At 43.0% G+C, this 14,385-nt stretch overlaps 1 protein-coding gene across 1 annotated transcript in view; it reads right to left on the reverse strand.

Annotated features, from left to right (window-relative positions):
* The window catches only part of SHC4 (SHC adaptor protein 4), a 125,947-nt gene that overhangs the window by 88,005 nt on the left and 23,557 nt on the right, over positions 1-14,385 (reverse strand). The gene's annotated exons all lie outside the window — the stretch shown is intronic.

The following is a 14,385-nucleotide window of genomic DNA, read 5'->3' on the forward strand; positions in this document are numbered from 1 at the left end:
TGGAATAAAGAAAAAGTAGGAAGAATAAAGAATAAGTAGGAAAAAAAATAGCACAATGATGTTTCTCATCTTCATGGTGATTTCCTGGGAAACGCCTTAAGTCAGCTCCTGATACCAACTTACATTGGCACACTTAGCCTACCATTGATATTTCTGACCATTAATGGACACATGCCTTAAGCCTCAGTTCAGTTATAAAACATCAGCCAGGGACTTCTGGGTGGCTCAGCGTCTGCCTTCGGCTCAGGTCATGATCCCACATTCCTGGGATCGAGCCCCACATCAAGCCCCGCATCAAGCCCTGCATCGGGCTCCCTGCTCAGCGGGAAGCCTGCTTCTCCCTCTCCCACTCCCCTGCTTGTGTTCCCTCTCTTGCTGTGTCTCTCTCTGTCAAATAAATAAATAAAATCTTTAAAAAAATAAATAAAAAAATAAAACACAGCCAAATCCCAACTATGATAGCAGGAAGGCAGGTAGCAAAGATGATGTGAGTTCGAGCATGGGCTCTGGGGCTGGACTGTGCACATCCAAATCCTGGATCTGCCACTTATTAGTAATGGAAGCTCAGCACGTTACTCCACTTCTCTACACTTCAGTTTTGTCACTGGCAAAATGGGGGAAACAATTAGAATTGTTACGAGAGTTAAATTTTTTCACATGGGTGAAGCTCTTAGAACAGCACTGGGTCCATGCATGTGCTCCAATGGTATGTGAGGCAAATAATACAGGGACCAGTGAAGCTTCTAAGGAGATAAAACAAGCATATAACTGCTAAATACAAAATTTAGTCATATAAGAAGATCTTACTTTTTCACAAGATCATTTACTAAAAGGGTTCAAGAAAGGAAAAAAGAGTCATGTCCTACGTCAGGAATTAGTAAATTTCCCTTGAACATGGAGTATTAGAAAAGGAATTGTGCCTTATAAGCGAAAAGACAGTTTATATTTAATATGGGAACCATGGCGGGCTGCCGGTACCAGAGCGATGTGGTCGGTCTGTGTGTGAGAAGCCTTATGTCGGCAGGAGTATGGAGGTGGGTTATTGGTGAGGGGGAAAGTGAGGATGTTCCTGTCGAGGGGGAAGTAATGAGAGCCCACACCGAGGAGAGATGGCGGCAATAGGAAGGAGGGGACTAAGTCAAGTGACATCACGGAAATAGATACTACATGATTCGGCAGTTGATTTGATCTAGAGAATAAGAGACAAGGATGAGTCAAGGATGACTCAGATGTTTCCAGCCAGGGTAGCAGAGGGAACAGTGATTCCATTAACAGAAACAGGAAAACCAGGAGAGGGGAAGATGATGAGTTGGTTTGGGACCCGTTGACTGAAAGACATTGGTGGGGTATCCAGGAAATGACAAGCCTGCAGTTGAAAATTGGATTCTGGAATGGTGGAGAAGAATTAAGCCTAGGGATGCAGACTTAGTAGTCTTCTGTGTAGCTTTGCCAAGCGAGGCTGTGGGAGTAAATCCTCTTAGCAGAGCCTTAGCTGACGAGGGAGAGTGTGTCTCTGAGAATGAGCTCGGAAATGTTATGAGAGCCAAGTGGTCTGATTGAAAGTTATCTGTCAGCTCCTCGGAAATTATATGCTTCCTGTTTAGCTTTCCTCTGGAAGCCTTCCAGCCTCCCTCTGCTTGGAAATGGCAAAAGCACCGTGGAAAGATGGCAGGATCCAGAGGGTGCCTCCCCAGACACTTCTTATAGTACTTCTGAGCAAATTCTGTAGATTTAGCATCCTAACGGCAAGTCAGCCTACCAAATGTTGCCTAGAGCCTAGTGCTGGGAGAGCACGCTGGCCAGGACAATCACCTGACAATTCTCAGCCAGATTCGTTTGTCACACTCCTCTTGGGTCTCTAGTATTGACATACAAAAATTTTTTTGAACACTTTATACCATCCCAATCATGCTTAACTTCCCAAGTTAAGATATAACTGGAAAAGTGAGTGATGTCTGGACAGTTCTGTTCAATAATCCATAAGACTTATTAGGAAAGAAAATCTAGATTTAGGGGATGTGGTAGAAAGCTCATCTCAGAACTGTCAGGAAAGGAGATTCCAAGGGTCCAAGTTTCATGCTGAGGTGCATTAAAAAGATTGTTTTCATGTCCTCACTGGCTGCTCCAGCTTCTCCTGCCTTCAGTATCTTCTCTCATTTCAGGACTTAGCTCCTGCTCCTCTATTTCCTGTACCCCTCATCCTGGAAAGAATGAACTCCCCACACAGTTGGGGTACAGGTCTGGGCTACTCCTCTAATTCCTGCAGGAGGCTTTGTCAGCACCAAGGTGGGTGTCATCTTTCCCTTCAGCGGTAAATCATCAAGTTCAGATGACAATGATACTAACCAGCCCATCAAGGCACACTTTTTGAAAATGTAAACAAACACCTACATTTTTCCACCTACATATTCTGCCAGATTGATTTTTCAAAAATGTCCCTCCATTCTGGAAACCCTTGGTATTTATTATCAAAACAAACATGTTATTATAAACCCCCAGACCCTGTGTTTTCTGGCCCCTGCTTACCCCCCAACTTCATCTGTGTCATTCTCCCCCTATACACGTCGCTGACACATTGGTCTTCTCTCTCTTCCTCAAGTACACCCAACTCTTTCCAAACACAGGGCCTTTGCACTTGCCCCTTCCCCTCTCCCCTTCTGTCTTGCTCCTCCACCATCTCTTTCTAGGACTGACTTCTTCTCAACCTGTAGGTTTTAATTTAAATATCACTGCCTCCTGTCACCCTTCATCACAGCCTTCACTGGTCACCTTCGTGCCACGGATGATCAGGTCTACTTGTTGGCTTGCTTGTTTATTGCTTGTCTTCATTCCCTTGACTGTAAACATAATCAATGCTGTATTCCCAGCACCTGGGGCAGTGCTTGGGACATGTTGGTACTCAATAAATACTAGTTGGAAGAATGAATAAAGCTTCTATTGTTCAACTCCAACAGTGTCTTTAAAATGAGCAGAGGGAGAGAAGAGATGGAAGGATGTGAAGGTTTGACTGGTCTCTCATCCTGGGGGATAAATGAGGAGTACAGGAGAAATGAGGACTCAGAAGGAGACTCAGTAACTATAAACCAGGATGATACCTTTGGAAGACTTTTGGATTTCTCTGTCATTTCCTCTGTCTGTTCTTTTTGTTAGTTCTCATCTTAGAGACTGGCAACAAACAACCTAAATGGAAAAGGTTTTGTAGGGAAGTGGGAAACTGGGGAGAACGTGTCCTCCTCAGGCAGTCTAGCGGCAGTAGGTGGGGAGAGCCCTGGATGATAAAGCTGATGGTGGGGACTTTAACAGGAAGGGAGAGCAGGCTGCGTATCTGACAGGAATGGGGAAAAAGGCAAACAGAGTCAGTTGGACAGAGACACTCCAAGGCCAATGAGGCTCAACACCCACGTGAGGACGAGTGTCAAAGTGGGGGCAATTTTCAGTCCGGTGCGGCGGATCACCAATGGTGGAATTTGGGTTATCAGTGAGGAAAGAGGTTTTTAGTGGAGAGAGAACAGGAAGAGAGAGACTCTTACAAGGCTTTGTTCTTAATCACACTTCAAGGCAGGAACCACCTCATCTGCTTCCTTCTAAGACAGATCCAGGCATTGCTTCCGACCCCCTTGTCCTTCATGGGAACCTCTATTTCGCTCCAGACACTAGAAATGTGAGTCATGCCTGAGGTGATATGACAATGAGTACATTTCCCCTTCCACTGTGGGCATGTGTTGAGAAAGCCACTCTGAGCAAAAGGAAGGGAGGGAATCGGTGCCTGATTTTTCACAATTATCCTGAAGCCTGGAATGGACTTTGGACTTGGTCTTCCCATTAACTCACAGAGTCCATTTCACTCAGAAACCATTGCTATGAGGAAGCAGGGAGAGGGCAGTGCATAAAAATAATCCGTCCACTTCTTTGTTTAGGTACCTGATGACCACATAAGCAGACAGTGGTTGAATGTCAATGCCTGAGGGAGGAGAAATTTGGTTTGTTAATTTAGGTATAAACTGGGAATGACAATACCTCTTACTCATTTATTAAATGTGGATATGAATAAGATATGGTCTCTGTTCTTAAGAAACCCAGCCTCAGGGGTACCTGGGTGGCTCAGTCAGTTAAGTATCCGACCCTTGATCTCAGCTCAGGTCTCGATCCTCTGGTCATGAGTTCAAGCCTCATGTTGGGCTCTACACTGGGCGTGGAGCCTACATTAAAAAAAGAAGGAGAAAAGAAAAGAAAGAAAAGAAAAGAAAGAAACCCAGGCTCATAAGGATAAGAGAATCATGAAAGAGATTATTTCTTTTCTTTCTAGGAGTATAGTCATTACTGTTAATTCCATTTAATAGATGAATATATTAAAGCCTATTAAAGGGAAGTGCCTGGCTCAGTTTCATTTATTCAGTGAGACTGAATCAGGGTTTATTCCAGAGTCTGTAGCCCATCCTGGGACTCTGTGTGTAAGCCTTGTATAACAGGAAAAGTAAAAACAGAAAGGGTCACTGAGCTGGCTCCCACTGACTCTTCCTTTGGTCTACTGAAGTGAGTAACAATGAAATGAGCCTGGGGGCCACAGTGGTGAGAGCAGGATGAATCCAGCTTCTTCTGGGGAACACAGGAGGTGGCGCACGAGACAGAAGACACTCCCTAATTCCTGACCCTGAGAGGACACCGAAGACCTTTATTAGAGGCATACACGGGTGGTAAGAAAGTAGTGGAGCTCAGCAGTGCTCAGACAACCTTCCTATTCAGCACCTGACAGACAGCTTACCTAACTCCCAGCTCATGCTCTCTCTTCATGCCCCAAGGCAGCAATAATATTTTTGTACTGTCTGAGCTTCAACCACTTGCTCCCAGGGAGAGGTGAACAGCCTATTCATTGCTGTGTGTATCTTGGGCTTTGAAGAAATTACTGGGGTTTTCAGAGAGGAGGAATGATAGCTAGCTTATGAGAATTTCTCATACTGGCTCCTTTACAGAATGATTTTGACCATATTACCTAAAGAAAAAGGATATATATTCTTATATCCTCAGAAAGAATGTCTGAAGGACACATAAGAAACTGGTAAGAAAGGTAACAGCGGTTACTTCTGGGAATGGGAGAGAGGCAAGCTTTTACTTTTTACTTTACACTTTTATATTGTTTATTTTTTAAAAATAAGTAGGTAGTATTATTATAGGGTTTAAAATTTAAATAGAGCCTACCTTAACCTCTAGGAAGCACAGTTCATTAATTATTAAGTAGGATTAACTCCTTTTTTTTTTTTCTGTGGCATGCAGTATTCCTTTCCTGGAATGTGCCTGCCCCTGTGTTAGGAGTATAGGGGGATATTGTTCCAGAGAAGGCTTCAGGCAGAGGCCCTGCATTTGACAAGACGGGGAAGAATGACACTTCGAAATGATCAAAACACCGAAGAACAGTATATAATTAAGTGTGATATGACAAGGGTTTGACCTTCATGAAATAAATGTTTGACAATAGTGAAGGCCACCCACATGGCCCAAAGACACGGCAGGATTTTTCTGCCACGTTTAAATAACTTCTAGTCTTTCTCACTAAGAAAGGGAGATTGGAGGGAGGACATTCTCTTCATAATCTTGTGATGTTGTCTCCACTTCCTTTCTTTCTACTCATGCCTCAACTCACTCTAGTAGTTTTGGCCTCAAAACTCTATTGAAACTGCCTGAGCAAACCAACTACCTTATCAAGGTCTACTCGAGTCAACTGTTTTTGTTCCGGTTCACCTGCCTAGGGCATTGCCCTTGCTGACCTCTACTCACCTCCTTCTCTTTCCTCTGACCCTCTCTCCCCGTTTGGCTTTCATGACAGCATTTTTCTCTGATTCTTCATCTTCATCCTCTGACTGATCCTTCTTAGTCTCCTTTGCTAGTTCCTTATTTTTACCCCTGTTTTCTCTTTAAACAATGGTCTCTTCTCCTCTCACCCTATACTATGCAGTCAACCCTGACTGCATCTTAGAATCACCAGAGAAGCTTAGAAAATTCTGATGTCCAAGTTCTACTCCCATTCAATAAAGTCAATCTCTACCATGTAAGCCTTCAATTATTACCTGGGTACTGATGGCACAGAGATTTTCAACCCAAGTTCTTTTGCATGCTACAGACCAGTGTAATCACATGAATATGCATTCCACTTGCATCACAAATTCAGTATATCCAAATTATTCCTCTACTTACATTTCTGATCTCAAGCAACAGTATCACCATCCACCTAGTTACATGAGCCAGGAAACTCAACTCTTCCCCTTCTTTCAAATCCCTCATCCAATCAGGGGCCAAGCCCTGCCAATTCAAGCTCAGAGCCCTGACAATTCAAGACAGGATCTGTCCTGTCTTCTTCCCTCAACTCCACACCTGCCCCAACTTTTACCATCCTCATTTGGGCACTCTGCCTCTCAACTGCATCATATGCACGTTCAATGTACCTGAAATGAACCATATTCATTTGGTTGGCAGTAAGCAAGAGATCAATCTCTTTGTTCAATCCTGTAGCCCCAAACCCTACTCTCCAAATTAGACCTTGACCTCAATGGCCCCAGGGAAAGGAGGCCTCCCTGTAAATACAAACAAAAACATAAGGCACTGATTCTGACCTTTGACAGTCCAAGTGCACAGATGTGGAAGATCTTAGGGACTGTCCAGTGTACTCTTTACTCTACCTGAGTTTCACAATAGTGCTGAATTTTGAAATAACCCCCACAACAACAGAGTCTCTGGTGTCCCACCCTCTGAATCTGCCTTTCCCAATGCAGCTAACACCTCACTGAAACTCAGGTCTGGCATGATATAACTCCATCCTAGCCTACTCCTTTCCCACCTAAAAATCTTTACAGGGCCCCCATCCTCAAACAGAGCTTCTCAAACTTTATAGAACTTCAAAATCACCAGAGAAACTTAAAAAGCAGATTTTTCAAAAGCAGATTCCTGGGCTCTGAGATATTCTGTTTCAGTAGGTCTGAGTAACTGCATTTTAATAAGCACTCAGGTGGGGACGCCTGGGTGGCTCAGTCAGTTAAGTGTCTGCCTTCGGCTCAGGTCATGATCTCAGGGTCCTGGGATTGAGTCCTGCATCAGGCTCCTTGCTCAGTAGGGAGCCTGTTTCTCCCTCTGCCTGCCTCATCCCCTGCTTGTGCTCTCTCTCTCTCTCTCTGATATATAAATAAAATCTTTAAAAACAAAAAACAAGCACTCAGGTGATTCTGCTACAGGTGGTCCAAGAATCACACTTTAGAGAAAACACCAGTCCACAGGAAAAGATCCAACTCTCCTAGCTTAGTGGACAAGGTCCCAACTATCATCATGCAAATGTCACTTCTTTCATGAGTCCTCTCCTCTCCTCTCCCTTCCTTAACCACAGTCTTGACCACACTCCCTTTCCTAAGCCCTCCTCTGCACACTTTATGGACTACTAGAAGACCTTTTATAAAACTCTGGTTGCCCATATGGCACTTTTTATCAATGTGTATATACCTCTTTTAAAGCAAAAATGGTGTCTATTTCTTCTTTGTATCTTCAGTATAGAGCCTAACTCATCAATGTTCCTGAGATGAATGAGTAAGATATGGCTTGAATAACTTTTGAGAAAGAATAGGATGTGTACATAAAAATAATCATATTAAAGATTTAGATAATATTAATCCCTTATTCAAACTAAATCTCATCAAACTTAGATTTCCCAAAAGAACAATCATAAAGGTCAAAAACTCAGTGCTTAATAATTACAATATTAATGAGTGAATTAATCCAGATATAAGAAAGTAGCCAGATGAGGACAAACTCAGAAAAAAATGGCCTAAAAGAAGAAAAGAACCCAAACTACTCACTCAAGTCCTTTGTTGCTATTTGGGAAACCAGATACGATTTCAGACAAAGCCAGAAATCAGACTTTATCTGTAAGTTTTCCTAATTTCAAAACCCAACCAGTCACAATGAACAATCCAAAAATGAAATTAAGGAAACAATTACATTGTAATAGAATCAAAAAGAATAAAATATTTACAAATAAATTTAACAAAATAAATGTAAAACTTATACTTTTAAAACTATAAAATATTGTTGAAGGAAATTCAAGAAGATCATAATAAATGGAAAGACATCCACCCTCATGGATCAGATGAGTTTATGTTGTTAAGGTAGCAAAACTAAAATCTCTCAAAACTAATCTACAGAATTAACTAAATTCCTATCAAAACCCCAGATGGCTTCTTTGCAGATATTGACAAGCTGCTCCTAAAACTCACAAGGAAATTCAAGAGGCCCAGAGTTGCCAGCACGATCTCGAGAAAGAACAAAGTTAGAGGACTCACATGTTCCAATTTCAAAACTTACTACCCACCAACACAATCAAAACAGGTGTGGTGTAGCATAAAGATAGACACTTAGATCAAAGGAATAGAATTAGAAGCCAGAAATAAACCCTCATGTTTACTGTCAACTGATTTTTGACAAGGATGCCAAAATAATGCAAAAGGGGAAAGGACAGTCTTTTCAACAAATGGTGCTGGAGCAATTGAATATCTACATAAAAAAAGGAATGAAACTAGACCCCACACCTCATACCATATGCAGAAATAAACTCAAAATGGATCCAAGACGTATGTATGAGAGTTAAAATGATAAAAGAAAATAGACAAAAATCAGGACCTTGGATATAACAGCAAAAGCACAAGCTAATAAAAAAATAGATAAATTGGATTTCATAAAAATTAAATACTTTTGTGCTTCAAGAAAATGAAAAGACCACCCACAAAATGGGAGAAAATATTTGCAAATGATATATCTGATAATGGACTTGGATCCAGAATATATAAAAAACTCTTACAACTCAATAATAAAAAGACAAATAACCCACTCTGAAAGTGGGTAAAAGATCTGAATAAACATTTATCCAAAGAAGATACATAAATGGCCAAGAAGCACACAAAATGATGCTCAATATCATTCCTCATTAGGGAAATGCAGAGCAAAATGACAGTGAGATACCACTTCATACCCTCTGAGATGGCCATCATTTAAAAAACAAATGGACCCAAAATAGCAAGTGTTGGCAAAGACGTGGAGAAACTGGAACCCTGATACAGTGTGGGAATGTAAAATGGTGCAATCACTAGGAAAAACAGGTTGGCAATTCCTCAAAAAGTTAAATTTGGGGGCACCTGGGTGGCTCAGTCAGTTAAGCATCTGCCTTTGGCTCAGGTCATGATCTCAGGGTCCTTGGATCGAGCCCCACATCAGGCTCCCTGCTCGGGGAGTCTGCTTCTCTCTTTCCCTCTGCCTCTCCCCCTAGCTTGTGTGCTCTCTCTCTCTCTCTTTTGCTTTCACTCTCCCTCTCAAATAAATAAAATCTTAAAAAAAAAGAAAAAGTTAAATTTAGAATTACCATATGACCTAGCAATTCCGCTCCTCAATAAATACCCATGAAAACTGAAAACATATGTCCACACCAAAATCTTGCACCCAAATGTTCACAGTAGCATTATTCATAATGGCCAAAAGGTAGAAACCACCAAGTATCCATCAACTGATGAATAGATTGATAAAAAGGACATATCACACATTGAACAAGCATTTGGCAATGAAAAGGAACAAAGTACTGATACATGCTACAACATAAATGAATCTTGAAAATATTATTCTAAGTGAAAGAAGGCAGTCACAAAAGACCACATGTCGCATGATTTCATTTATCTGAAATGTCCAGAGTAGACAAACCTATAGAGCTAGAAAGGAGGGCTGGAAAGTTTGGGGGGTTGGGATGTGACTGCTGAAGGGTCCGGGGTTTCCTTTGGGGTTGATAACGATGTTCTAAAATGGGAGGTATTGGCACAACCCTGTGAATATACTTAAAACCATTGAATTGCACACCTTAAATGGGTGAATTGATGGCATGTGGATTACATCTCAATAAAGCTGCTACCAAGCAACAATAACAGGCCAAACGAACAATATCTGCAAGGCAGCGTGTGACCCCGATGTAAACCATGCAGGAAATATGGTCGAATCGATGGATAATGAATAACTAAATGAAGCATCAGAAATCATTAAAGTTGTTTGACATCCTCTTCAGCACTCTCGAGGCAGAGTTCATTGCCCTTCCCTTGGGCTCCCAGAGCATCTTGGTCATACCCCAAGGTTGCACTCACCCAGTGGTGCTGCAATTTATCTTTTTAAATGTCTAAGCCTGCAGCTGGACTGTGGGCTTCTCAAGGGCAGGGAGTGAGTCTTAGTCATCATTATCCCCTGCACCTCTTACAGTGCAATAAATGATTTATTTGAATGAAGTAGCCAAGAAATGACATTCAGGAAGTCTCAAAATAACCTGCATCCTAACTGGACCATCTGTAATGTGTTCCTTCTTAAAGGGGTATGTTGCCAGTTAAAATAATCCTGAAGGGAAGCTGGTCAAAGGCCTCCTTGTGCCAGCTTTGACTCAGTATGTGTGTCGTACGAGAAGGGAATGGAAGGTCCGTCCCTGTTTAGTGCAGCAACAATTGAAAACCAGGGCAGGTAGACGATGGGGTTGCAGGGCCCCTCCTCCGGAACAGGGAGCAATATTGGGGAGCAAGTTTCGAGGGAGTTCAGTGAGACAAACAAGAAGACTGGCCTCGGTGGAAGAGGCACAAGGGGTCTTCGCAAAGACTGACTTTTCTTAGAGTGATCCGGTGGCGCTTAAGAAACTTGCCTCCAAGAGCACAGAGCAGTGGACACCCTCCCTCTCTACCGTTCTCTGTTCTCTTGTATTTGCTTTTCTTTCTTTTTTATTTTTTTTAAAGATTTTATTTATTTATTTGACAGAGAGAGACACAGCAAGAGAAGGAACACAAGCAGGGGGAGTGGGGAGAGGGAGAAGCAGGCTTCCTGCTGAGCAGGGAGCCCGATGTGGGGCTCAATCCCAGGACCCTGGGATCATGACCTGAGCGGAAGGCAGACGCTTAACCGACTGAGCCACCCAGGCGCCCCTTGTATTTGCTTTTCTTTGGATCACTTATTGCTGATAGCATCATGTATTTGTTGTTTGTTGTCTGTCCCCCCTGACTAGAACGTTGGTAGCAAAGAGCTGAGACCGCTCTGTCCTCCACACCTGCAAGACCACCTTGCATGCAGTAGCCCTCAAAATCACACGGTTTGGTTAATTATACTTCAAACACACACACACACACACACACACACACACACACACACTTGGGTAGATTGAATTGAGTATATTTTTAAAAATTCAAACATCTCCCCTTCCAAAAGCTCCTTCTGCTCCAGGTTCAACAGCCTGAATATCTGGAATTGTTCATTCATTCACACTCAGGTCTCGGCAACCAAGTCATTTCAACCCGGAGTCCTCACTGGTTACAAAGATGAAATCTTCAAGTAAGTGGTGTGTTCTGCTTGTTCTTCCAAAAGGAAGAACTTCCTCTGCAGGCTTCCTGCCCAACCCAGAGCGGGGCTGTGAAGGGGGCAAAGCTGGGCCCCCTTGGCCACCCTCTCCTCCTATGCTCTTTCCCAACGAAGTAGACTCCTTTGCCCACAGCAGATGGAGAAAACATCTGTTGTTTTAAAGTCCCTCTAAGGCGAGCGGAGCTGATAATGTCTTAACTATCATCTCCTGGGAATTTTAGAATTAAATAAGGGAAGTTTTGAATTGATTCGGAAGAAAAGTGGGCAATCCAGGATCCTGCAGATAGAATGTCTTGAGTGCTGGAAGCCCAGATAAACAATAAAGATCTTGGTCAGGTTGGCACTTTGATGACACTCTAATACACTAGGATATGAGCTATCCACAATGGGCCAAAGAAACCTTCCAATTTGTCTGAAAAAAAAAAAGTACCGGCCGGCCGTGGGCAAGGAAAGTATGACAGCCATCTGCATCACGCGGGGTGGCTATGCAGGGTCACATACCAACAGTCCTACTCCCATCGAGAACCCCTTACCCACGGGGATTTTTTTGAACTGAGAGAGGTTTCATCTCTGCCTACAGACCTGAGCACAGACAAAGTCACTCAGTCGGAGGTCATCCCGGTGGCAAAAAGCAGACCGAGAACTTCGGAAGGGCCACGAGCATTCCCAGGAATAACTTCACACCCACATGTGGGGAGACACGAGTAACTCTTTCTGTGTCTGGGCAAGACCAGAAGAGCCATCCTATGCGACCACGTGCTTTGACACAGAGATTTCCAGGGTCTCTTTTCACAAGTGTCATCTCATTTGATCCTTGTGATAAAATTGTGACAGACCCTGACACTCCTTTTACAGATGGGAGAAAACTGATTATCAGAGGTTTGGTGCTCTGCTCGAGGGCCACAGAGCTGGCTAATGAGAAGAACCCAGGTCTCTTTAAGCTTAACACTGTGATAGTCCATGTTATCTCCCTGACCTGGAGAAGTTTACCATCCAGGGAAGACTCCAAGTCCAGCATCTTTCAAAAGTACCAGATAGTACACAGTGATGTACCTCCTATCGATGAGGCATCTGCTGATAGCAATTCCCCCATGGTACCTGGGTCAGGTAGGAGTTTTCCCCATGATGCTGACCCCCCTGAAGTGCCCCATGTTCCATGATGGATATAGCCCAGGGAGATAACACTACACTGAGTCTCTCCTCCACTCATTCACCCAAGCCCTCATTATAAGTAGCAAAGAGCTGATTATTGCTCTATCCCCAATACCTAGAATACTGTCTGGCAGATAGTAGCCCCTCAAAATATACTTTAGTTGATTGAATTGAATATGTTTTTAAAAATCCAAACATCTACGCTGCTGAAAGCTCCTTCTTCTGCTCCAGGTTCAAGAGCCTGAAATCTGTATTTGTTCATTCCTTTTTTTTTTTTTGCATCAAGAGAAAAATGAGTGGTAAGGCCAACCATCCTCTGTAGGTGGTAGATGTTTATATAATCTATAATCTCATAGTGGCTTGAAGCATGATTGCTGCATCCACCACCTAAAACAGTAAGTATCGTGTTTCGTTCCACACCATGACGATCACCGTCTGTGTTCTTGAAAAACAGGAATCACATTGTACAAAGGTGGATTTTCCTTGACCAAAATATTCTCAATGTGCTCTTTGCAGAAACTCCTTAAGAGCCCTGTAGCTAATATCCAGTTTTAATGTTTGTTGAGGTTCAAAAGCTGCACCCAGTAACTTTAAGCTAAGCCCCTTGTGGGGAGAGCAACTGTTAGCCCTGTGGCCCGGCCTCCTAAGAAACTTTCAAGAGTTTGTTGTTGTTGTTGTTGTTGTTGTCACTGTAGAGGCCTAATCCTAGGAGAATGGGAATTCTGTTTTCTATTGTTCTTGGAGAAAGTCTCTAAAGCGGCAGAACTCGTTCCTCATAATGAAAATGAGAATTGGAATACTGGCCGTACTCTGATTAGCTGCTTTTGTAATACTAATTGACTGCACTCTCTTGATGGACCCAGTGAAATCCCAGGTTGTGTCAAAGCATTAAAACATTCAGAAGAGAAGTCTTAACGGTGCTGCTTACAGGAAGAACAACTGAATAATTGATCCCAGTAGCCATTTAACTAGAGACCTATGGTTTAAAAAGCAAGCTTTTTCTTAATCCCTGGAAGACCTTCATTCCTCTGGACACTTTATCCTTCCCTTTTGTCTTCATTCATCTACCTCCCCCACTCCTTTCTTTGTATAGGTGGGAGTTATTGGGGCTGTCCACAATTATTTCCAATTTTTGGCCTTCCCAGGACATAGTGGGATTACACTTCTCCTGACTTGGCCAATAACATTCAAGTAGACTAGCACTTTGCGAATGCTTTGTCACATGTCCTTTCTCTTGCAATTGGAGACCTCAGGCCGGGTCCCTGAGGGAGAAGAACACAGGGTAGAGCCCCCCAGCCAATGTGCTGTGGATACATGGTATAAAGAAGAAATACACTTTCGTTGTCTAAGCTGCTGGAAAGCCAGGATTGCTTGTGAGCAGAACGACCTAGTCTATTGCGACTGATACCGTAAACACGAAAGTGGAGAAGGAACATGCCAGAGTCTAGGAGCACGGGTTTTAAGAGTCAGGCAGGCCTGCGTTTGAATCTCAGCTTTGCACGTACTAGCTGTGAAACCTGAGGCAAATAACTTTACATCTCACCTATAAAATAGGGACAATAACTTATCTGTTTCATAGGGTTGCTGCGAGGTCCCAATGTGGTAACACACATGTGGTGCTGAGCACAGTGACTGGCACATGGGAAGGGCTCGGCAAATGGCAGCAATTGTACGGGAATGACAGTGTTGTTCTTCCAAAACCTCTTCATTTCCACCCGCCTTCTAGTTTGGGGAGCTGATGAGTAAGTCTCAACTGCCATGAAGGGACCTCAATCAAGACTGCTCTTCATAGGAGTGTGATAAACACTGGGATGCAAGGTGCTATGGGAATGT

Source organism: Neomonachus schauinslandi, chromosome 9 (assembly GCF_002201575.2).
Source record: "Neomonachus schauinslandi chromosome 9, ASM220157v2, whole genome shotgun sequence".
Taxonomy (NCBI): Eukaryota; Metazoa; Chordata; class Mammalia; order Carnivora; family Phocidae; genus Neomonachus; species Neomonachus schauinslandi.